The sequence below is a fragment of the Gopherus flavomarginatus genome, chromosome 1, assembly GCF_025201925.1.
Source record: "Gopherus flavomarginatus isolate rGopFla2 chromosome 1, rGopFla2.mat.asm, whole genome shotgun sequence".
NCBI classification, from domain to species: Eukaryota; Metazoa; Chordata; order Testudines; family Testudinidae; genus Gopherus; species Gopherus flavomarginatus.
This window is the reverse complement of record NC_066617.1, coordinates 254,065,332-254,092,473: the sequence shown is the minus strand read 5'-3', so window position 1 is coordinate 254,092,473 and position 27,142 is coordinate 254,065,332.

The window sequence follows — 27,142 nt, the reverse complement described above, 5'->3', positions numbered from 1 at the left end:
GCATGTTCTGGATCTCCCGTTCTATAGCAGCTTGGGCATGAGGAGACACCCGGTAGGGTGGGGTTCTGAATGGGTGAGCATTACCTGTATCAATGGAGTGGTACGCTGCCACCATATCATAACCTTAGTCCCAGATTTGGACCTTAGCGTCCAAAATATGGGGGTTAGCATGAAAACCTCCAAGCTTAGTTACCAGCTTGGACCTGGTACCTGCTGCCACCACCCAAAAAATTAGAGTGTTTTGGGGATATATTTATATAAGGGCAATAATATATTCTCAGTCTTATTCTCTATCCCCTTTTTAATTATTCCTAACATCCTGTTTGCTTTTTTGACTGCCTCTGCACACTGCGTGGACATCTTCAGAGAACTATCCATGATGACTCCAAGATCTTTTTCCTGACTTGTTGTAGCTAAATTAGCCCCCATCATATTGTATGTATAGTTGGGGTTATTTTTTCCAATGTGCATTACTTTACATTTATCCACATTAAATTTCATTTGTCATTTTGTTGCCCAATCACTTAGTTTTGTGAGATCTTTTTGAAGTTCTTCACAGTCTGCTTTGGTCTTAACTATCTTGAGCAGTTTAGTATCATCTGCAAACCTTGCCTCCTCTTAGCAGTAACCAGGAATACCTCTCTCATTGCCTAGCTCTACTTCCCTTCTGGCCTATCCATTTCTGAGAAGAACCAATTAAGGTTGCTATTTATTTTGTGTTGGGGATGAAGGTAGAGAATGCTGTTCTCTATTTAAAAAAATGAAATCCAAAATTTATGAGAGTTTGAAAAGCAATTTCCTTTTAAGATGCAAATTCCTAATTTTCCACATAAAAGTACAGAAATTAAGTGCTAAATCCTTCTTTGCCAGTGAGACCTCTGAGAGGAGGTATGAAAAAAAAATTACTATTTAGTTTCTATTTATGTCTCCTGAAAGCCAGTGTAAGTAAAAATGCACTGAAACAGTCCAGATTTTTTAATAAGCTTTCCTGTCGTTCTGACTGACTTTTAAAAAATGAACTCTTGTCCAGCTTTGTATGGGTGGTTCTAATTTTTTTCTGCCTGCACTGTATCACTTTTCTCCTCCTGCCATTAATCTTCCATGACTACTTCCCAGGGTATAGTTTCCCCCCTTTTCTGGATGTATAGTTCCTATTAATTTAACAGACATTCTTTGCCTGGGTCGAGGGAAGAATATACCTCTATAATGGCCTCATTGCAAAGGGAGATTTTTGCTGGTCACTGAGAGGAAGTATTAACTTTGAAGGGCCGAAGTAAAACATTGAAGACCTATAGCAGAGCAGAAGCAGGAGGCTTTTTAAAAAAAATATTTATGATTTAAAACAAAATGGAGGACAGCTCAGAGGTTGAGTTCTACAGTTATGTGGGATGACTCAGATCTAATTTATTCTGAGTCTCATTCCCCTCAGAGGCTTAAGTGGAAGAATCTTATCATATCCCTTAACAATGAACTCTTTGATCAATTAAAGAGCGTGTTGATGACCTTCAAATGAAATCCCATAAATCCTTAAAGGAAGGATGGTGGCTGCAGTGTGAGGCCTTGAAGTGAGCAGATGACCTTATAAAATATACTACAGTAACTAAATATAGCACAATAAATATACTACATTTAAATAGACTACAGAAAAGTAAATATAGTACAGGAATGGCCTCAAGCAGCATATGCTACAGTAATGTTACTATCATGTTTTGGACCATTCGGGTTTTTTTTTTTAAGGCTGGAAGGGATGATTAATGGAGGCTAAAAACATTTCCCCAAAGTTTATTTTCTTTTAATTTAAACACTCTCCCCCTTGTAATCTATGGAAAACCAAGTTTGTCTACAAAAGCATTGCATGGATGTGTTAGGCCAGTGGTTCTCCAATGGTTTCATTCTGTGAACCACTTCACAAGGGAGATCTACTCTCCTGAACCACTTCCCATGCCCACACCCGAATTTCCCACTGCATGGTTCTCAAGAAGTGTTATTTAGTGGACCACCAGCAAGAGCTCCACAGACTCTTGGGCAATGGTTTGAGAACCAAGGTAGTGGCCAGATAAGAATTTCTTGTGTAAAGTTTTGCTTGTTATATAATTACCATACCATTTCCTCTCTGATTTTTTTCTTTCAGCAACAAATTTCTTTTTATGCATTGCATTCATCTGAGTATCTCTGACAAAGCTCTGCTGTTCATTTATATATATATAAAATCATAATTATCTTATGCCTCTGACACCAAGCTTCACACACTCATTTCAAGCTTTGCCTTGTCAAATTTGCTTAAAGTGACCAGGCAAATACATACAAATAATTCAGTTATAGGCAAAATTAACTAATGCTCTTTTTCATGGTGAGATGCTGTAATGATTTTATAGAGCAGTCAGACTATTTAAATACTAATGCTGCCTTCATGCTGTAATCACCATTCCAGTCAGATGTCATTTTTAGCAGCCTATAGGGAATCCCATCCCTTAATTATTCTTCAATACACAAACCAAGCATTCTTTAATTGGTGTAAATTGAACAGTGTTCCAACGCAAACAAGGAGTGGACAAACTAATCAATGATTCCGTGCATGTCTATTGGAAAGCTATTGCCATTAGATCAAGTAACAAATCCTCAACTCCATTAGCTTTGGTGGAATGATGGGGGAAAATAGTGCTAATGCTGCTCCTTCTTATCAATCAGGATTGGGAAGCATGAAGTAAATCATGATTCATAAACTCCAGGTTTTTTTAAAGGGCTAATGGAAATTTAAAATGCAGACACAGAAGTTTCAGCTTCAGAATCTTCATTCAGAAGTCTTTGATAGGGATTCATGTGGAAACAATGTGTTTTTAACCTCTGCTGGCTCTAGGCCTATGGTTTGTTTGTTTTTATTAAATTGAAAGATAATAGAACAATTTTTTTCAACTTGTCGAGTAATTTTGTGGCGAATTTTGTTCCTCTGATAGAATATGATCCATCTATTCATGTGTGTTCACTACCGCAATGCATTATAATGTGTGGTTCTCCCTTTTCTTATTTTTTAATATGACCTGAAACAAAGGTGCCGGATTTAAGAAACAGATTAAAAAAAATCCATCTCATAAATGTGTCCTATTCACTTTTCATTCAAGTCTCTTTTTATCAGTTCTCTAAAACTGATTATTTATTACTGGAGAGGGAAGAAAAGAAAGCAAAAAGGCCCATTACATACCTCTGGCCCAGATCTGCCAGTCTTATACTTCTAGGTAGTGTAGAAAACTAAGCTGTGCTGGAAAGAAATATAATGGCTATATATGTTAACTTTTTAATCTATTTGTTTTTGATATGTTATTTACTGTTTAAGGGCCTTTCATGTTGGTTAAAGTCAAAGTTTTAAACTAGTCTCGTGTAAAAATACGAAGTGACATGAATGGTTCGAGAAATGCAGCATCTTCTATAGGCAATCTTTGTTAATAACTTCCTGTTAAAAATATATATATATCATGGACTCACTTGATATGAGAGCTTCTTGAAACAAGAAGGGTTCTAATTAACACACATTGTAATTGTAGTTGTCTTCCTTTGGTCTCTGCACCAGATCCCTTAGGGCTGGATCTAGATTCTGCAGTGAAGTCACATGTGTGGGGCTGCAGGCACTTTTCCGTAACCTGCACAGCTGGGATTTGTGAGATTTATTTTTGCCAGTTGGGATTTTCTAGCTTGCTAATTGTCCTGGGTGCTGTGAGGGGATTGACAAAGGATGGGGTGGGAGCAAGGTTTGAGAAAGTGCTTGGGTTTGAGAAAGTTTTATATTTGACATAGGCACTGTGGTTTCATTTTCTGAGGGCATCTTCAGTGGGCAATCAATGTGTAGGAACAGTGTTCAGTGCGTCCCTCTGCTCTCCTTCCAGCCAACTAATTCCCCTCTTCTTCTACATTCTATTTGTCTCTTTCCTGATTGGCTTCCATGTGGTGGTGAATGCTACCCCCCAGCAACTTACATCTGAATTTACTGCATCACTCCACTTTCTCCCGCTCTAAAGGTAATGCGTTTATCACTGAGCTGCTTCAATGGCAGTTACAGAAGCACCAGTGGGACACAGATACCAGTAAGCAGCTGTAACACTTGCCCTGTGGCATCTGGAAGCTTTTGCAGCTGCAGGTCTTTTCCAGGCTGGCAAAACAGATAGACTACCAACACCCTCTTTCTTCCCACACTGCTGTGTCTTCAAAGGTGGGGATATGAAACTTGGCTTGCTGGCTCCAGCTCATCTTCTCTGTTTTTAAAGATGGAGTCCCGGAACAAGAGGGATCCCTAAAGCATGGGGTCTGACTGCAGCTGCACACTCTGCATTGCTTTGGGCTTAGGTCGTTGGAACCTCCACTCTTTGGACTATGATCTTGCTATCCGAAGAAGCATTGCTGCACATTGTAAAAGTGGCTGTTTTACCATTAAACAGTACCTGGCTTTTGTGTGTCCATATCTATTAGAGAATAGAATCAACACCTTAGAATGTAAGGAACAGATCCTAACTGTGCTCTATTGCTGGGACAGAGAAGCCAACTGTCATAAACAAATAGTCAAGGGTTAATAGAACAGAAGTACTTCATGTCTCTTTTGCCTATAAAGAGTTAAGTTCAGGGAGTCTGGCTGTCACCTGACCAGAGGACCAATCAGGGGACAGAATACTTTCAAATCTCAAGGGAGGGAAGTTTTTGTGTGTTCTGTTAGAATTTGGTTGTTGTTCACTCTGGGGGCTCAGAGGGATCCGACGTGCAACCAGGTTTCTCTCCAATCTCTCCGATACAGGCTCTTATAAATTCAGAATAGTGAGTACTAGGTAGATAAAGCGAGTTAGGCTTATGGTTGTTTTTCTTATTTGCAAATGTGTATTTGGTTGGAAGGAGTTCAAATGTGTATTTGGCTGAAAGGAGTTCAAATTGGTATTTTGCTGAAAAGATTTTAATTTGTACTTGTATACTTAGGCTGGGAGGGTATTCCCAGTGTCTATAGCTGAAAGACCCTGCACCTATTCCATTTTTTTCAATTTACAAAGATAATTTTTACTGTTTTTTCTTTCTTTAATTAAAAGTTTCTTGTTTAAGAACCTGACCGTTTTTTTATTCTGGTGTGAGACCCCAGGGGACGGGGTCTGGATCCACCAGGGAATTGGTAGGGAGAAAAGAGGGAAGGGGGAGAGAGAGGTTATTTTCTCTCTGTGTTAGGATTACTTTCTCTCTCAGGGAGAGTCTGGGAGGGGGAGAGAAACGGAGGGGGAAAAGTGAATTTTCCTCTCTGTTTTAAGATTCAAGGAGTATGAATCGCAGTAATCTTCCAGGGTAACCCAGGGAGGGGAAGCCTGGGAGAGGCAATGGTGAGGGAAAGGGTTTACTTTCCTTGTGTTAAGATCCAGAGGGACTGGGTCTTGGGGGTCCCTGGGCAAGGTTTTGGGGGGACCAGAGTGTACCACGCACTGTAATTCCTGGTTAGTGGCAGCGCTACAAGTACTAAGCTGGTAATTGAGCATAGAGGAATTCATGCTGGTACCCCATCTTTTGGACGCTAAGGTTCAGAGTGGGGAATTATACCATGACACCAACAAACAATAGACATGGTCTGTGTCCACTTACTAATTGAGGTCTGCAGATACTAAACGAGAAGATGTAAAACAAAAGTGACAGAAGACCCATCTTGTTTAGCAAAACAGTGCTGTTTGAAAAAAGTTGACAGTAAAATACACAGGATGAGAAGGACATTGCATAGTACTGTTTGCTTTCTGCAGCTAAGAAAAGATGAACAAAATGTGAAGTTTTAAGGAATTTTTATGAAGTTTTAATGAACTTCATAGTTTTAATGAAGTTTTAAATTCTGAAAATAAATTCTGAAAAAAATTCATTTCGGGGCAATCAAAATGTTTCATTTTGAAAAAATCAAAACGTTGTTCTAATATCACCCTTTAACAACTTTTTAAAAGTTTTTTTTTTCCTGTATAAAAAGAATTAATTTAATTTTGGATAATTCTTTTGAAAAGAAAGATTGAAATGTTCCATTCTGAAATTGTCAAAACATGATGTTTCAACATTAGTGAAATGCTTCCTTCTGGGGTTTTCTGAAAAACAAATATAATCAAAATCAACACTTATTTGAAACATTTCAATTTTGACAAAAGCGGCTATTTTTACTGGAAAACTGTTTTGATGAAAAATTTCCTACCAGCTCGAGTGGGAACAACCATTTGAAACCACTTCCCTGGGTCATTTTTGTCCGTAAGAAAAAGATCTCAACTGTGACAGTTTGGAGAAAAATACACGATTTTACCTCTGTTTTCTGCTCAACAAAAATTATTATGATTCCAGCAGAATCCTAGTAGAACTATTTTTTATCACTTTATAAACCTAGATACATATGGCCTTTGACATCAATGGCAAAACTCCCATTGACTTCAATGGGAGCTGGATCATACACATAGAAACAGAACAAATATCCACCAAACCTGTCTCTGTCCCCTGTAGTTACAAAAAAATCCATCATATGGGATATGCCCATCTGATTCTAAGAGATGATTCTCTCTTACTGCTCCATAGCAGATTGAAAAAAACACCTAAGGTCCTGTGGCAGGGCAGGGGTAAACCTTCCTCTTTTAAAGCCCTGCCAAAATGCTGGCTGCAGTCTGCTCTCTGGCCAGGAGGCCAGGGTAGAGACACAGGTATTCAGCAGTGCAACCCCTAATCAGGCAGATTTGAAAGAATTATTTTTTAAGCATAAACAAAATGATCTTATGCAAAATTTATTGAAGTTTTTTTTTCAATGTGAGAGTGCAGTGCTCTATTAATATTACTTTTATTTATTTTTCATGTAACAAACAGCCACTACCTACAGGAAATAATCATCCTTTCATAAACTTACAACATTTCAGGTGTGTCTTGCATATTCATATCAGGTTTATGATATATAGATGCTGGGCCAGAGTCTGAGAGGTGCTGTGCATTTATAATTCTTGTTCCCAATATCTCTCAGGATTATGCTGTCCATGTTACAGATATATCAGTCTGGAACAGCAGCTGATGAAGTGGGTATTCACCCAAGAAAGCTCATGCTCCAATATGTCTGTTAGTCTATAAGGTGCCACAGGACTCTTTGCTGCTTTTACAGATCCAGACTAACATGGCTACCCTTCTGATACCAGTCTGGAGCAGTATTCTATCCATTATTATGAATCAGCTTCTGTGAATTGCAGAACAACATCAACTTCCATTATCAGGCCCTTCACATTTATTTCATTTTCTATTATTTAATACACACTTTCTGACCAACTCAAGCTTTCATCAACAACATCGTTCTAGTTCTTATTTTCAATAATATCAACAGAGGGTCTCCACATACTCTCTCGCTTGCAAAGTTAGCCTGTATTTTACATATTGATCTTTCATATGAGGCAAAATCTGCTATTGCGCTAACCCACATTAAACAAGATTACATTGGACACTACATAGAGAGCGCTGTTCTCATTCCAGGCTCACTTTATTCCATGAACATGTTTAGTACCTGATCCCCTCTACCATAAAAGGAAAAGGTCCATCAGCTCATTACAGTAGCTGAACAATACAAATGCAATAACTGGGGTAGGAAATGCTTGGTTAGTGAAAATAAGCTTTTTTCATTCCCTTCTGGGAATATCAAGCTTCTGAGTTCCAGACAGCATCAACCAACCTGCATTATGAATCCAAATACATTTGAGTTTTTCTTTCTCACAAATGTGGGCAGAAAAAAAAAGGATCATTGCCCATATATAAAGTGAAACTTTATTATTCTACTTACTCCTCTCTTTCCAGAAGAAACCTAGGAAACCCAGGGATCAGGATAGCAGGTACATATATTCTGTCCTCAAGAGAATGGTGGCTATAGGAACTTAAGGTATTCAGGAGCAGAAGGGGCAACAAGCACGCTTTAGATCTCCCCTTCACTCCCCAGTGAAATTAAGAAGAACTTCATTGAAGTCAATGTAGTTACACAGTACATATCACTGGCCCTATCTTTGCCACTATAGTAAGGAGGCTATGGAATGCCCTCCTTTTTGACCACAAAAGTAACCTCTTTTAAGTGGATTTAAAACACTTGTTAATTGGTGAAGGTCGTTGACTTCAGGCATGGTATGTTGACTTTTATTTATAACTTCCTATTAATTTTGAATAGTTTATAAAATATTCTATGTTTCAGTCATGTAAGACCCAGTCTTAAAGGCCTTTGTCCCCTAAAGGGCCATAGCAAAGCTCCAATTAGCTTAACTTAGGCAGGATTGGGCTTTTAATCTGCATTTGTTTTATTATAAAGCTCCCAAGATATAGTGGTAAATAGGCACTCTATGAACAAAACTAGTAGTAGTATTAAGTACATTTTCCTTTTCATTTTTTTAAGACACGTAAGCAGGCATGTAAGACTTTGACAAAGACCTCTGCTACTGACATCACTGTCTGTCTGTCTGTGTCTGATCCACCCAGATAGACAAATATTTGGCAGCAGATGTGTGTAAAAATATTTGTTTTAAATGGATGATTCTTTACTTCACTGCTAGGTTACATTATTCCATTAAATTCCACCACATATGATCCTTCCTGAACAAACATTTGCCATCAATATTTGCTAAAAAAATCAAGTAAACAAATTATTACAAAATGTAATTTCATTCCTTCACCCAACTAAATCCAGTAAGACTTTAACACAAGTACAAACCTAAGACAAAGGGTAAGTATTTCTTAAAACAAGAAGGCCTGTAGCACATTTGCATTTTAAAATTAATTGCTGACCTAATTATTTGTCAGTAGAAGCATAAATTAATCAAATATAACTTACAGTAAAGCTTTTAAACACCCACAGGATTTTTTCCCCAAGAGTAAATTGTCATAACGGTCCAGTTTGACAATCCATTCTTGCTGTCATCTCACGACCGAGGGAAGAATAGCTGGGAAATGGTACCATATGGAGACACAAGAGAGAATGAGATACTTAGATCTCTTGTATAAAGGCACGATAAGGTAACAGTTACCAGAGGAAGTCAGGAAAGACGGAGCTTTGAAAAACAACAACCCTAAACGCTCTACATCCATTTAGATATAATTTATACTGCTTCCAGTTTTGTCTAAATTTCTCTGATATTAAATATGCATATTTATTAGGAAGCAAACTAAGTGTGTAATGTTTCATTTCTTATATCTCCACTGATTATGTTTTGTGCTCAGTATCACTGTTACGGAAAAGCCTGCATTTATAGAGAGAACAGGGACTTTATTTTTTCTCTTAAGGGAGCTCAATGTTTTACTTACAAATAACGTAACAGTCAATACCTTCATGACCTCAGGCTAAGAACATATAGTTTAATTTCAAACATTCAGGCTTTACATGGAAAGAAAACTCATCGAACCTTCCAGGTAACATGACCAATGCAGTACTTTCAAAGGGTACATCTAGATGACTGGGATAGAAATACCTCATCAGTAGATGTGTGAACTACTTTGCTGCTTCTCTCATTACAGTACTGCCTCTATCCTGTCATCATCTGGCAATGGCAATCCATGGCAAAGGCTGTTTTTCTGATCATTTTGCACTCATTAAATACAGCTGTCACAATAGCGGATGCGAGAACGCATACAAAACTTTTATGCCACGTCAAAATAAAGCAGCAACATTTTAAAAAGATCTGAAACCTTTGAAGCTTTTTCTTGAGAAATATTGAAATATTGCCTTTTGTTGTTGTTGTTTTTGACAATTGAAATTGTTCCACAGCAACACGCATTAAATCTCACTGCAGAACAAAATATCATCCATCAAAATTATAAAAAAGTAAAAAACAAAATTAAACCAAAACAAAAAAACCCAGCCAAGTTCTCTGAAGCATAAAGTGTTTGGGCTGAAGTTCTGGTTCATCACCTGATTTCTGGGGCTGAACAAACAGCAAGTTTCAAACTCTCAAGAGAGCTGACATTTACTTCTGGACCATAGGGTGAACTCTGTTCCATAAAATTTCCATTTGAACTGAAATCCCTGCTCCCAAGTTCCACATTTTGAGTAATAGCTCCCTTTCAAGCTAAGCAGCAGTAAATTCTGCAGTTGTTAGACACTATTGTCTCCAGAAAAAAAAAATAAGGAGGAATGACTCAAAATCCATTGTGTAATCTGTGGAGACAGAGATACCTATATGTTCTGCATTAATTAGTCTTATTAGTAAGAAAGGAGTGTGGTTGTCCTGTCTGAAGGACTCTTCATTTTTTTTTTCTGATACAAACTAACACGGATACCACTGAAACCAATATCCAAAATAATTCAATGAAGACTTTGGTCAGCCTGAGTTCAATGATAGTTATTTGCACTTCTATAGCACCTTCCCCTGTGCGAATATCAAAGCACTTTACAAATATGAATTTACTTAGTTTTGCAACAGCTCACTGAGGTAGTTATTATCTCTGGATGGGAAAACTAAGGCACAGAGAGATCAAAAGACTTGTCCAAGATTACATAGCTGGTCTGTGGAAGAGCTAATGGCAGAAACAGACTCCAGATCTCTAGATTCTCAGTCTTATGCTTTAACCACAAGACTTGTTTAGAGGTTGGAGTACATCAGGGATGAAAGCCTACTACTATCATCAGCTTAAACTCCTTCAACTCAAGTGACATATGCCTGTGTTTCCCTGCTGAAGGGCCTATGTTCTATTCCTCCTGATGCTCTGTAGTGAGGATTATTTACTAGGGGGGTGATTTTCAGTTCTAGAACTCAGCTTCTACTTATTTACACATAATTTTGTGAGCTCTCACCACACCCACAGAAAGTACTGGCGCTGCAGGCGGAACTGTGAGCACACAAGTGGAAGCTGATAGTTGAAAACCACGTCTTTACATCCATATGTGAACTAACAATGCAATTTGTTTGTAAAGGCATGGAAATCCCAAATTGTTTCATTGCGCTGAAAAGCTCAAACAGTGGAGGCTAACCAACCAGCCCCCTGATCTCTAATGCAATCTGAGTTGCTGTGATCTTGGGAAGCTATAACTCTTAGATCAAAGATGGCCAGAATAGCTCTTCCCTGCTCACGTTGGGTTTCAAGTCTTTCCCTTCTTGCTGTTCGACACTGTTGGCTCCTGATAAATCTGTGCCCCTTCACCTTCACTGCCAGCCTCCCAGCTGGCTACTTAATCAGCTGCTCTCCTTTCATTGACTGAGCCTCTCTTCCCAGCTCCCTCCACAGGCTGAGCTCCTCCCTACAAATTGATCCACTCTGGCTAGCTTAGATATTATCCCTTACATCAGTTTCAGACCCCTCCTCTGGCATGGAAGAGAGAAAATTGTGCCCTCCTTCATTTCCTGGTTTGAGGAGAGGAGGAAAAAATCAAAGCATGTTGGGTTGAGTGAGCAGCAGTGTGCGCGGGGAATGAAAGCATGGCAGAATGCCTCTTTGTGGGGTATATGGAAGGAGGTGTGTGCACATCTGAGGGAGGGGTTATAGTGATAGAGTGGGTGTGTGGAAGGGACATCAGAGGTACAGAATACACAATGAGTGAGAATGGAAGGTGGAGTGGAGAGAGGCAGAGGAGTTTGGCAGCGCTGACGGGGAGGAGAATGTAGCGAGCCAGTGGAAGGAGTGAGGGGCTGAAAGGAAAGGAGTAAGAGACAGAGGAGGAAGGTGGGGGAGGGAGGGAAGGAGAAATTAAAAGAACAGGAGAAAAGAGGGAGAGAACACTGCACAAGAAGAGAAAGGCTGGGGCAGAAGAAAAGGGAGGGGACAGTTTCAGCAGTACAGACAAGTTAGACTGAAGGAAAAACATTGAGAAAAACTAAGGACAGGATACACCATCAGGAAGAGAAAAGAGAATAAATGCAAGGGAGACCCGGTACTGAAAAGGAAATTGTTTCTATTACTCCACAGAAAGCTGAGGGCCAAAACATACATCAACAATCTTTGATTCTACTCATATACATTCAGGTCTTTTGATCAGCCCACAAAACCTGATTCCTGTCCATGTGCCAGATCCCAGGCTGCTCGCTCCCCTGAAGCTCGCACAGCACCACCACCCTAACATCACACATCCTGCCTGCCTGCTCCAGCGCTGGCAGAGCCATACCTGATTGCTTGTTCACCACAGCCACTCTTCTTATCCCCAGGTCAAATCCTCTTAAGCTCCAGGGCAGACCCCGTTATTTGGCCTTCAAAATTCCTTTGCAGACTGGCCAGTAACCCTTAAATCTGCCCCTCAGAGCACAGTTACAGCTATAGGCTCAAACCTGCAGATCCTATTCAGCTTTGACCCATTCCAAACTTCCATTGGTTTCTAAGGGCTGGTCTACACTAGGGGAGGGGATTGATCTAAGATACGCAACTTCAGCTATGTGAATAGCGTAGCTGAAGTCGAAGTATCTTACATCGAGTTGCCTACCGTCCTCATGGCGCGGCATCGACGTCCGTGGCTCCCCCTGTCGACTCCGCTACCGCCGTTCGCATTGGTGGAGTTCCGGAGTCGACAGGAGCGTGTTCGGGGATCGTAAATCACGTCTAGATGAGATGCAATATATCAATCCCCGAGAAATCAATTGCTACCTGCCGATACGGCCAGTAGTGAAGACGTACCCAAAGAGACTTTGGCCTGAAAAAGGACTGTAAGACCGGGGCCACAGTTAGGTTGTTCAGTGTAAAAATGACTTTGTTTTCCAAGGGTTTCATTGTTACCTGCTTTAAGGTTTTGCTGTTTTGTTTCTCTCATTGAAATACACAGAAGGGAACTGCACATCAAACACATAAAAGGTTTCAACTTTTTAATTCCCACCATGCATTTTGGTAAGAGGAATTAAATGTCAAAACACAAAAGCAATAATACATTTAATGGTAAAAAAAACATATAATTAACTCATGTTTTTATTTTTCAGATTGAGGGAATTGAAATAAAAGGGCAATAGGTCTTCCTTTGGCATTCCATGAAATGGAAAGGCACATTTGTATCCTTTTGTACCTTTTACAGAATGAACACACCAGTAATCAGACCCATTCATTTTGGAAAAGGAGATCATGCTTTAGGTCTATAGTGTATTTTGCAAGGGTGTTTAGAAGGCATACTAGTGACATGTGCCATATGAAATCAACTGTTAAAGCAGAGATTCCTCATGATGATATTTGGTATAGTCCTTGAGGAGAAACAAAGCCGTCTTGTATGGGAGATCCATAGCATCATGTTTCACTCATATCAATATAAGCAAAGTGGGCAAATTACGCACCTGGTATCTTACAAGGAGACCCATAGGAAACCCCCCCCCAAACATGTGCATATACATTATTCACTAATTACATTACATTATTTAGATAATAAGCTCTTTAGGATAGGAACTGCCTTTTTGTGATGTGTTTGTACTGTGCCAAGCACAATAGGCAGAGCTGGTGCAACCATTTAGGTGACCTAGGCGGTTGCCTAGGGCGCTAGAATTTGGGGGGCGCCATTTGCTTCGGCAGCGATCGCGGTGGCCAGATCTTCAGCAGCCCCAGTTGCCGCTGGCATTTAGGTGGAGGGAGCTGGGGCAGGGGAGCACGAGGAGGGCCGCCTGCAGCAAGTAAGGAGGGGGTGGCACGCAGGGGAACTCCTCGCCTCAGCTCACCCCTGCCCTGCGTCCTCCCTGAGCATGCTGTCGCTGCTTCACTTCTCCCGCCTCCCAGGCTTGCAGCACCTAAGTTGATTGGTGCCGCAAGCCTGGGAGGCGGGAGAAGTGAAGCAGCCACGGCGTGCTCGGGGTGCTCGTGCTCATGCACGGAGCAGGAGTGAGCAGGGGCGGAGGGTGGGGAGCTGCCGCAAAGGGGATGCCTCAGAGAGGAGAGAGGGAGCTGCTGGAGGGGGGGCGCCTCAGGGCGGGGGCATGGTGGGGGGGAGGGCGCAAGGTGGAAGTTTCGCCTACGGCGCGAAACATCCTTGCACCAGCCCTGACAATAGGGCCCTGACTGTTGGTGTCTTTAGGTGCTACTACCATACAAATTATTATTATTACTACTACTACTAATATGCAGATGCAAAACTATATAACTGAGCTCCTTGACTGGTGCAGTGTTTTATTTCTGGACCCAGCATTACCATGCTAGATACTATGTTGAGTGGCTCACTAGAAGTACATATATAGATATAAATAAACTCAGTGATAGCACTCTCCTGGGATAGTGCCTTTCCATCAGGTTAGAAAATAATGGTGAAATTCAGTCCTCAGATATGCACACGGTCCCCACCGGAATCAATGGGAACTCTATGTGTGCATCTTAGGACAGACATTGGCCCTGTAGATGGGAAATCTCCTTGTTGAGAACTATGGACGTATGTGTTTTTATTTTGTACTAAGGAAAAAACAGTTTTGAAAACTACACATCAAATAAACTTTTGCATCAAGTGACATTCATATAATTGTATTAATTGCAATACAACTGCTGAAACAGAAGGGAGTCCTGAAAGCAAAAAATATTGCTAAAATGGTGTGGAGAGACAGACCACCAACACCCGATATTAGACTGTTATGCCAGCTATCTTTCAGAGACTGTCAAATGTAAGAGCATATCCTTCAGAAAATACACAATTTATATGGTAACCATCCTTTGATCCATATCCATATGCTTGTCAAATCAAAACCATCACAAAGTTCCAGTGGCCTGATTCTCATTTATATGAAGACACCTTTACATCACTCTGGCAATATAAAAGAGCCTTAAAGGCTATAATTGTAAATGCAAAAGTTGTGTAAAGATGCCTAGTGTAAACAAGAATCAGGCCCTGGATCTACAACACTAAAGGACTGTATTAAAATTCCAGAAAATTAAGATCAAAGCTTACCTCCATATCAACCAACAGTATTAGTCTTATATATGGAAAGGATCTATGAGCAGAAAAATCATTGCTTAGATACTAAAGTGTTTGCTGTTCTGTAAATAGCACAGCTAGCTGGCTGGCAATACATTGAAGGTCACTGACATCAATGGAGCTACACCATATTTATTATGGAAAAGAGTAGAATAGACTTTCTGTCTTAGTGCAGCCTCTGAAATTCTTGGCTTTTTAAATTTAAACTAGGCTCTTTTACTTTTATATAAATAACTTCTGTATTTCCTCATTTCCTTGTTTCTTTTGTATAATGATACTATAAAGATAAATTTAAAATCTCAGAAAAGGAAAAAAAGAAAAGGTAATCTTTTAAGGAAGTATATGAGAATTAACTCATTAATGTTGGCTACTGAAGTCATTACAATGGTAAAATGTGTACAGTATTTACAGATTTGTTAAGAACTCTTAACTGCTTATATTTATATACTCTTTGTGCCTAAGAAACTATAAAAGCTATTTTTGTACCTCAGTGGCCTATTATATAAATACATTTAGCTTCCACCTAAAATGGATATTTACCAAGGTAGACTTCAGAACAGTCTAAAAATCCATATAACATGAAGTTATAACATTTATTCATTCGCTTAAAAGAGTGGACTTTGATTTTTTTTTAAAGTAGAAGAGCCTAGTTCACATTGTGACCAGTCAAAATGTATTTTACAATAAACTATAATTTTGACTTGTAGGGAAAAAAAGCAACTAAACTGGTAAATAATATTTGCAGTCTTGCATTTTCTAAAATGGAGAAATGGATAAAAACATTTATTATTAATTTACAAAAATACATTTCTCCTTGGCTGAGCCCCATCACATTATGTTTCTGGACAGATAGACTAAGTTATAAACTCACAGAAAACATGTTCTGTGGTGAACATTCTTGTAGACCCTTTACCATAGTGGCATAAATTCTCCTGTAGACTAATGTACAGTAATTATATAGATTTCCCTCTTTCCAATTTAGAGCTATGCTTCTCTCACAGTAGTTGAATGGAGAAGCTGCAGACAACTAGTTGACCTAAAAATTCAATTAGCATCACATCTTGGCACAAATAAAAAATTTGGATCAATGCCTAGTTAGATCAGGTTTATTTCGAGTACTCTGAGTAAAAAGAGCAATTTTTTACAGCCTAGTTTGATAAGTAAGAGGTGTCTCTCTCACCTGCTCTCACACCGAATTGTCAGTCTCATTCTTTGTTCCTTTGCATGCAGCTGTTGTCAGTTTCCGAGCCACAGAACCACTTGCAGGAACGGCTCTAGAGAATTTGGGAAGAAAGGAAAGAAAAAAGCTTCATTTTTTTTTTAACAGAAGAAGGAGAACATAAAGAAAAGAGAGGGGTTCTCAAATATGTAGCCTGCAGCCTTCTCAGGTAACATTTCTTTAGATGATTTTCTCTCCCCTTCCTCACCCCAAGATCTCTCTTCATTATTTTTTTAAACAACTCTTCTGGGACAGGGACATGAAAGTGAACTGTGGGTCAAAGGCAAGAATTAGGGGTTGCTGGAGCTACTGATGGCTTTACTTTATCTTTATGTCCAAGCTTTTTCCAGTCAGCAGGTACTGGAGGTTATCCATTCCAGTCACATCATTTTCTGCTTGATGACAAGCATCACACCTTCATCCATCACATTTACATTTCAAACTGCCACACTGCTGCTATTGATTAATTATTTAGCAGCCTTTGGCCACGTGAGCATTACTGAGCTCACGTTTTACGTAGAAGGACTATTTAAAAAACACTCTAAATCTTTTTATTTGTGTGCATCTGCAGTTTTCGAAAATAAAATACACCCATATTTAAGCCTCTGTGTGCATTAATGTATATTTATGCACACACCTATTTAAATATGTATTTGTATCCACATACACATGTATAAATACATACACACATAGAGTATAACCTTGCTAATCAGATCTTCAGCAAACCACCATAAGAACAGATTTTTATGTTTGTAGTTTACTGAAAGACGGGTCAGTGAGATCTTGCAGAGGTGGTGGGCCAGGATCACAGCAGGCAACATCACACTCTCTGTGGGCCAATAGGAGAGGATTACATCATCTGCTGGCCCCATCACTGGTAGTCAGCAATGAAACATGTTAAAGCTTTTGCAGTTGAGGGAAGATGTTTTCAGGCTCAGCAGGAGGCTTTGGACCATGACTGGAGACAAGTCTCTCCTTCCTCCTGCGCCTCTTGTCCTCTTCGGCTTGTCTGTGAGCAAGTTCAAAAGGCAGGGGATGATCACATAGGACTCCGTTTTATGCGATCCTGAGCAAGTGTCTCCCAGGTATCAATGTCAACATTACATTTTTTTAGGTTGTCCTTCAGCAAGTCCGTATAACACTTCTGTTGTCCATCCACGTTATGGTACCCGGACAACCTGACCAGTCCAGAGGAATTGCTGATGGATGATTATTGCCTCAATACTGGTGGTCTTTGCCTCTTCCAGAACACTAATATTGGTGCACCTGTCTTGCCATTTGATCTTCAGAATCTTACGAAGGCAGCATTGATGGTGCCTCTCAAGGACTTTGAAGTGGTGTCTATAGGTTGTCCAAGTTTTGAACCCATACGACAGTGTTGGGAGAATAACGGCTAGATAAACAAGAAGCTTGGTGTCTGTTTGAATGTCGTGATCTTCAAAGACCCTGTGCCGTAAACAAGAAAAAGCTACACTGGCACAGCTCAAGTGATGTTGAATTTCTGCATCAATATCTGCCTTGGATGAAAGATGACTTCCAAGGTAGAGGAAATGATCAAAATTCTCCAGTGCCACTCCATTGATTTTGATAGATGGCACAAGTAATACCTCATTTGGAGAGGGCTGATGGAGCACTTTTGTCTTCTTGATATTAAGAGTGAGACCAAGACGTGTAAGCATCGGCAAATACATTCAAGATAGTTTGAAGATCTTTCTCAGAATGGGCAAAGATTGCGTTGTCATCAGCACACTGAAGCTCCACAATAGATGTTGTGGAAATCTTTCTCTTGACTTTCAGCCTGCTAAGCCTGAAAAGCTTTCCATCCATTCTGTAAGTGATTTCAATGCCAGCTGTAAACTTCCCAGCAATTAGGTAAAGAATGACAGCAATAAAAACCACAAACATGGTTGGAGTGATGATACAGCCCTGTTTGACTCCTGTTTGTACTTTGAAAGGTTCCCACTGGCACCCAGTGCTGCTCAGAACAGTCGCTTTCATGTTATCAATGAAGCAATTTTAGGACGTTGATGTCCTTATCAGGACATACAATCTTAGAAAGTACAGTCCAGAGGGCATGACGATTCACCAAGTCAAAGGCTTTAGTTAGATCAATAAAAGCCATGTACAGTGGTCGGTTTTGTTCCCAGCACTTTTCTTGCAGCTGCTGTGCTGTGAAGATCATATCCACAGTTCCACAACATGGCTGGAAACTGCTCTGTGACTCTGGTAAAATTTCTTCTGATAGGGACAGAAGGCAGGTTGCAAGGATCCATGCCAGAACTTTGCCTGCAATGACTAGGAGGGAGATACCATGATAATTTCCACAATCCACTTTATCCCCTTTCTTGAAGAGGGTGACAATCAAGGCATCCTTCATTTCACCGGGTATCTCCTCCTTTATCCAGATTTTAAGGATAAGCAGGTAAAGCTGCCAAATTAGCTCTGGTCCACCATTTTTGAAGATTTCTGGGGGGGATCTCATCTTGACCTGCTGCCTTGTTGTTCTTCATCTGCATGTTGGCATTGTGTACCTCCAACAAATTGGGAGGGTTTCTGAGCTCAATCCTAAATGGTTGTTGAGGGATTTGTTCAAGGACTTCATCTACAACCATAGAATTACTGTTAAGGAGATCTTCAAAATGTTCTTTCCAGCAAAAAATCATGGATTTGTTGTCCTTCAGACTTGTGGTTCCGTCCTTAGAGTGAAGAGGATTCATACCATGACAAATTGGCCCATAAACAGCTTTGATGCCACTAAAGAAACCATATGTATTGTGGATGTCCGCGACATGTTGGAGTTCTTGCGCTTTCTCAGTCCACCATTTGTTCTTAAGTTCTCTGGTTTTACATCGTACTTCCACCCTTGCCTTGGCATGGGCTTCTCTCTTTACATTACAATTTATGTCATTCTGCTAAGCACAAAATGCCATTCTCGTCTCATTAATAAGTTGCTCAATTTCAGCATCATTCTTGTCAAACCAGTCCTGATGTTTTCTGGTGTGGTAGCCTATGGTTTCCTCACAGGCACTGATGATTATTGCTTTCAACTGGCTCCAGTGTTCCTCAATTTCTTCTGAAAACTCTGAAGGGAGCGTTTCTTCTAAAACTGCTTGGAAGTGGTCACGCTTAATAGGATCCTTCAAATCTTGAACCTTCAGCTTGCATCTGACCTGCTTCTTTTGCAGCCTCCATTTGGGAGCAATCTTAATTTTCATTGTGGATAGAATAAAGCGATGATCAGTCCAACAGTCATCAGCACTTGTCATTGCTCTTGTGAGAAGTATGTCACTACAATTTCAGGTATGAACTATGACGTAGTGAAGGAGATGCCAGTGCTTTGACCGTGGGTGTCTCCAAGATGTTTTGAAGTTTTCCTTTCGTCATAAAAGGGTGTTCGTAATAATAAGTTCATGTTCAGCACACTTGGTCAGGAGCAGAATTCCATTTGAATTACTTTTGCCAACTCCTTCTCTCCTGATTGTTCCTTTCCACAGGTCTGAGTCTCGTCCAACACAGGCATTGAAATCCCCCAGAAGGATGATCTTTCTGCTGGAGGAGTCTCCGATAAAATGGTTTCCAACTGAGAATAAAAATCTTCCTTTACATTCTCATTGGCATCCAGTGTTGGTGCATAGGCGCTCAAAATAGTTGCCTGTTGATTTTTGGTGAGCCTCAGTCGGAGTGTCATAAAACGCTCATTAATGCTAACTGGTACCTCAGAGAGGCACCTTACAAGCTTGTTCTTTATAGCAAAGCCCACTCCATGCAATTGGGGTTCATCTATAGATTTTCCCTTCCAGAAATAGGTGTATCCTATTGTCTCCTCCCTTACCTGTCCCTCATCAGCTCTTCTGGTTTTGGACAAAGCAGCAATATTGATGTTAAACCAACTCAATTCAAGAGCAATAATGGCTGTACGTCGCTCTGGTTGGTCGCTGTTTGAGTTGTCCATCAGGGTAAGTATGTTCCAAGTTCCAAAATTGAAGAGTTTCTTAAATTTTTGATCACTGAGGTGGTGATTCTGCTGGATGTGGCTATCCAGCCAGGAGAAACAGAGACAAGACTATTTTTAGGGTACCTTTTCTAACCCCCTCCCCATGTGCGGTCAGCAGAGTGGCCTATGTATTGGTCTGTGACTAGGAACTTCCAGATTTCACTGTCTTCTTCCCATTGCCACTCACCAATCACCACCAGACTTTCGACTTATGCAAATGTTATTTTCTCAAAAACTTGAAGATGCCTGTGTAGGACTTCTTTTAAAATGGGGAGACTGGTGCACAACAGTCACCATACTACCCTTAACAGATAGAGGACTTGAAACCTATGGCATGGACACCATGATGATTGGAAATCCTCTATTTGCTTCAGCCTTCATCCACTTTCACAGCCGTTGTAACACTACACAACAGTTTCACATCCATTGTGCAGTTATCCTCTTCTGCTCTGCTGTTAGGGACTTCTTGGATCACACATTGTCTGGAACCTCGCCCTTGACCGTTCTGCTATGGGTGACCATAAGGGAGTACATGACTTCAGGCAGCATCGCTCTCGGGGTCATTGAGACACACAAGCCTCTCCACCACTGCAAGGTGGGATATTTGAGGATAAATCCACCAATGTTTTGGAGGCACTCAGCAACTGTGGTGATGGGATGCTCTGTACAAACATAGACAGACAGATTCAACTAGCCCATAAAACTCATTAATCTGCCCTGGTGCTTTACAATGTTAGTGTGAATTTATATATGCAATTATAAAACAGAAAATTTGGAACAGAGCAATGGCTCTATTGGGCTATTAGTTTCTGGGACTATTGATCCTATAGAGACAATTTCATGGATTCTAAAGAAGTCTATTAGAGTTTCCACTAGGGAAATAAAGGTCCAATCCTGTTTTCCTTTTGCACATTGGATGACATCCATGATTTACCTTAATTCTACTGTGAAGCTGTATATGAGCTACTAACATTAAATTCAGATCTCTCCATTTTGACTAGAGATGGAAACTGTAGGTATGTGGATAGGTGCTGATGTTTGGAAAGTTTAGGGAATTTCAGATTTGGTGTCATTTCCGATACCTGAGGCACCTCTAGTCCTTCTGCTTCTATAAGACAAGGCACTTCCCTGGTCTTCTACACATGCCTCACCTCCATACAATGGTTCACACCTCAGCAAGCTCTGGTCCTCCAGCATTGTCATGGTACTCTCCCATATTCCTAATATCCCACCCAAAGAAATATATCTCTAAAAGAAACAACTACAAGAAGAAAACAAAATTAGTGTAGTATTTCTTTATAGGAGGAGAAATGTTTCCAACGACGAGTTTCCTAAATCTTCTGGCATCAGTGGCATCTCTGCGATACAACATGGCAATGAACAAATTTAATCTTTGAATTCTAAAATTAGAATAGTATTTCAATCACTTTCCTGATTTTTAAGGTTTTAGTGTGGATATAACCCAACCAACATATACAGTGTGAGTTATTTTGGATTTGAGACAATGGAATACTCTCCAGTCACTTAATGGGATGGATGAGGCTCTTGGAGAGAACTGATCATACTGTATGTACTACTGCACCACTTGTGTTTCTGACTTTGTCCACACAAATTGTTCACATAAATATAATATCATAACTGACTCAGTGCACAGACTTTCTTTAAGTATACATAATTGCACAGGTTTTATGTCAGTGTTGAATATAGCTCACTATATGCATAGGGTGGGTATTTGGGCTCATTGAAAATTTTCTGTCAAAATTCTTTGGAGCTTGGAAATAGCATTGCTATGAGTGAACTTCATATAGAATTACATTTATATGAATTATAGATTTACAAAAAATGCTAGAGTTTGGACAATAAACCCTGAACAATGACAACATTTCAGATTCGGTTAGTGATGGCAATATACTGTCCTGTTCTTACTGAGTGATTAGCTGGCCCAATCCCATTACAAGCATTGACATTAAAAAACACAGTCAATGGAAGTTTTGATCAAGTGAGGACTGGAGGATTTGGCCACACATCAGAAAGAATATCTATGATAACCAAAAATGAAATGAAAAATTGTGTTGGGAGATGCCCCTTTCACAGGAGAGGGAGTCCATAATTTGGCAAGGGGAGAGCTATTTGTGAGGTTGCTTTGGCTACAATTCCAAATGGCTACAAAAATTAGTTGGGTTGGGTGCTAAATACAACCTTCACCATAAATTTAAGTAAAAAGAAGAATTTCATTTTTCTCTTTCCATTAAGAACATAAGAACATAAGAACGGTCGTACCGGGTCAGACCAAAGGTCTATCTAGCCCAGTATCTGTCTACCGACAGTGGCCAATGCCAGGTGCCCCAGAGGGAGTGAACCTAACAGGCAATGATCAAGTGATCTCTCTCCTGCCATCCATCTCCATCCTCTGACAAACAGAGTCTAGGGACACCATTCCTTACCCATCCTGGCTAATAGCCATTTATGGACTTAGCCACCATGAATTTATCCAGTTCTCTTTTAAATGCTGTTATAGTCCCAGCCTTCACAACCTCCTCAGGTAAGGAGTTCCACAAGTTGACTGTGCGCTGTGCGAAGAAGAACTTCCTTGTATTTGTTTTAAACCTGCTACCTATTAATTTCATTTGGTGACCCCTAGTTCTTGTACTATGGGAATAAGTAAATAACTTTTCCTTATCCACTTTCTCCACATCACTCATGATTTTATATACCTCTATCATATCCCCCCTTAGTCTCCTCTTTTCCAAGCTGAAGAGGCCTAGCCTCTTTAATCTTTCCTCATACGGGACCCTCTCCAAACCCCTAATCATTTTAGTTGCCCTTTTCTGAACCTTTTCTAGTGCTAGAATATCTTTTTTGAGGTGAGGAGACCACATCTGTACATAGTATTCGAGATGCGGGCTTACCATCGATTTTTATAAGGGCAATAATATATTCTCAGTCTTATTCTCTATCCCCTTTTAAATTATTCCTAACATCTTGTTTGCTTTTTTGACCACCTCTGCGCACTGCGTGGACATCTTCGAGAACTATCCACGATGACACCAAGATCTTTTTCCTGACTCGTTGTAGCTAAATTAGCCCCCATCATATTGTATGTATAGTTGGGGTTATTTTTTCCAATGTGCATTACTTTACATTTATCCACATTAAATTTCATTTGTGATTTTGTTGCCCAATCACTTAGTTTTGTGAGATCTTTTTGAAGTTCTTCACAATCTGCTTTGGTCTTAACTATCTTGAGTAGTTTAGTATCATCTGCAGACTTTGCCACCTCACTGTTTACCCCTTTCTCCAGATCATTTATGAATCAATTGAATAGAATTGGTCCTAGGACTGGCCCTTGGGGAACACACTAGTTACCCCTCTCCATTCTGAGAATTTACCATTAATTCCTACCCTTTGTTCCCTGTCTTTTAACCAGTTCTCAATCCATGAAAGGGCCTTCACTTTTATCCCATGACAGCTTAATTTACGTAAGAGCCTTTGGTGAGGGACCTTGTCAAGGCTTTCTGGAAATCTAAGTACACTATGTCCACTGGATCCCCCTTGTCCACATGTTTGTTGACCCCTTCAAAGAACTCTAATAGATTAATATGACATGATTTCCCTTTGCAGAAACCATGTTGACTATTGCTCAAGAGTTTATGTTTTTCTATGTGTCTGACAATTTTATTCTTAACTATTGTTTCGACTAATTTGCCTGGTACTGATGTTAGACTTACCGGTCTGTAATTGCTGGGATCACCTCTAGAGCCCTTTTTAAATATTGGCGTTACATTAGCTAACTTCCAGTCATTGGGTACCGAAGCCGATTTAAAGGACAGGTTACAAACCTTAGTTAATAGTTCCTCAACTTCACATTTGAGTTCTTTCAGAACTCTTGGGTGAATGCCATCGGGTCCAGGTGACTTGTTAATGTTGAGTTTATCAATTCATTCCAAAACCTCCTCTAGTGACACTTCAATCTGTGACAGTTCCTCAGATTTGTCACCAACTAAAGCCAGCTCAGGTTTGGGAATCTCCCTAACATCCTCAGCTGTGAAGACTGAAGCTGAATGCTTCTCTCTATATTTTTCTCTATAGCATTTTTTGTCTTGCTCCCTCTCTTCCCTTTGACCCCCCTCTTTTTGAGTTGAATGCATTTTTTTATCTATTGCTCTACTAGACTTTGTCCCCTTCATGTGCACCTGATTTTTAGGCACCTTCCAGATCAGGTGCCTTTTTCTGTCTCTTGATCCAAAGAAATGATTCTGAAGCCCTTTTCCTATAGCACAATGTAAGGCAGATAGAAAGTTCCATTTCTGTTTATATTGTATGGCTAAGCTATGAGTAAAGGAAGGTAGGTTAGCTATATCAGAATATTTTTGCTGAATCAATGGTACAAACTGTACGAGCATGCATTGTGTGGAAGAGGAGTGGAGTATATGAGTGGTGTACACATTCCTGACCAGCCATATATGTTCTCCAAGGTCCCAGTCCTCTAAATTGAGCAATTAGGTGGATCCCAGTGCTTGCCAAGAGGCTAACTGGGCCCAGATTTTCATTTTGGCATGCAAAGGGGAGAAGATGCTGTGGTAGGGATAGGAAGTGGATATAACAATGAATAGTTCTCTTTGTGTTTAATCCTAGCTCCTGAAATGCCAATACACTTCATCCATTTTGACAAAAAACAGTTATTTCTGTCTGGTTGCAGTTATTCCAAGTGATTTACACTGCTGTCATTTCCTTCTGTGAAATGTGATGCAATACTGAGTTACAATCACAATGATAAAAATTGTAAGTAATTTCAAATACACACTTCCATGGTTAAAATCAAGGAGGTGATATTGATTATAGCCTTAATGTGTACACAGAGTGTACAGCATTGGATGACACTGTAGTTTCCATGAGTGTTTGAATGCGCAAGTCACCACCCAGTTAGTATAAAAATTAAGGCCAGATTGTGAACCTCTGACTCACTTCTCTGAATAGTTACTTCACTGGGAGTATATAAGGGGTAAGGTAGTATTCAACATGAGTAAGGGCTTCACAGTCTGGCCCTTGCTGCTATACTGTTTCAATGTCTTAAATTAAAATAAGCTATTGAAAATAAGCTCTGTTTCTAGTGTTTTCAGGCAACAACTATTATAAATTTGTTTAATCTCCTACAATTAGTTTTGGTTTTACAGATTTTATTTAACCTGAAATCTACCTTATTAGTAGACAAACATGTCTATCTAATCTGTGTATCTTCCTCCCTGTTCCTCCATTGATCCTAAAGTGGGGGAAGGGAGAAGGAGAAGAGAGCAAGACAGAATACATTAGCACATAGCGTGTGTGTGTATAATATCATAGACAATAATAACAGCAAGGCCTTCCTCTCCTCTCTTTGTTTTTCATTACTTCATCTCTTCATGTTCACAGTTAACAAGCTTGTTCTGTACAAAAAATATAAACATAGTAATTAGTTCCTCATAGGTGTGTCTAATTTGTATTGTCACAAATAAAAAGCAAACACGCCACTTAATCTTTTTATCTGGGTTTAATGAGATCAGGAAAGTATTTCATAATTGAGAAGAAAGATTTTTGGGGGGTATAAAATCATTTAATGTGAATTGAGAACAAAACAACAGAGGCAGGCCCCTTACTCTGAACTCTTCTGTAAAATGACAAACATGATCATAAATAAAACCAATTAGATTATGAGCGGACTCCTTACTTTACAAAGATTAAAATATCTAACCATCATAATTCTGAGTTCTTTACAGGATTACATACAATCTGATTCTAGGTCACACCATTGTGACTGAATAAATAATAATCAGAGTACCCTGCCATTGCCATTAATGAACAAGAGCCTCAACAATCAATGATATGTCAACTATAAAAACAGATCAGGGCAATCAAGTGCTTCTTCAGCTTAACTGTTATACTATAGCATGCCTCTGCCATTTTGAAATGGCTGAAGAATGCACATATTGCTAACAAGAAAGACTGTGAAGCTCATTTTTATTCATACTATTAGAAATGGACAGTTTTCACTTTAGTGACTGTAACAGGGTAGCTGGCCCATACATGAAATTGGGTTTAATGCTCCTGTTCCAGGTGCACCCTAGCTTGAGGGTGGGGGCGGAGCTGCCTCTGGGAGTTATGAATGAGAGTTCGGAAGCCAGCAAAGGGAGTTCAGAGGCCAGGATCCTGAGCGAGAGCTTAGTGGGAGAGCTCAGAACCCAGTGGTTAGAAAGGGAGAGAGCCCTGAGAGTAAAGAGAGCTCAGAGGAAGAGCAGAGCTGGACTGAGAGCTTCAGGAAGAGGATGCGCCTGATGGAGTGAACGGTCAAAGTTGCCTGGTTGAATAAGGGAGCTAGGTCAGGATGGAGAAAGCAGGAGGCAGTCAGGGGGTCACCTGTACCACCCCATGGCCAGAGAGGGCTGGAGGCTGACAGCAGCAGAGGGAGATGCCTACTGGCTCTCTGAGAGGGCTGAAGGTTGGGGAATGATGGAGGGGTGAGCCCACTGATGTTTACAGCAGAAGATGGAACCCTACTTTGGAAGGAAACAGGGTGGAGGTGAGGACTGGTGAGAGACACTGGAGCTGTACCTAAGGGTGTCAAGGTTTTTTCCCCACTTTGAACTTTAGAGTACAAATGTGGGGAACCTGCATGGACCCTTCTAAGCTTCATTCCTAGCTTAGATCTGGTACGCTGCCACCACCCAGAAGTCTGTGTCTGGCACACTTTCTGTTCCCCTAAAACCTTCCCTGGGGAACCCAAGACCCAAACCCCTTGGGTCTTAAAATAAGGAGAAATTAACCATCCCCCTCCTTTCTCCTCCAGACTCTCCCCTCTCTGGGTTGCCTTGAGAGGCTTACACAGATCTAAATTCCTTGGATCTTAAAACAAAAAGGAATTAACCATCCCCCTCCTTTCCCCCCACCAATCCCTGGTGAGATTAAACTCAATCCCTTGGATTCTAAAACAAGGAAAAATCAATCAGGTTCTTAAAAATAAAGCTTTTAATTAAAGAAAGAAAAGGTAAAAATTAACTCTGTAAAATCAGGATGGAAAATGCTTTACAGGTTACTCAGATTCATATAGACTAGAGGGACC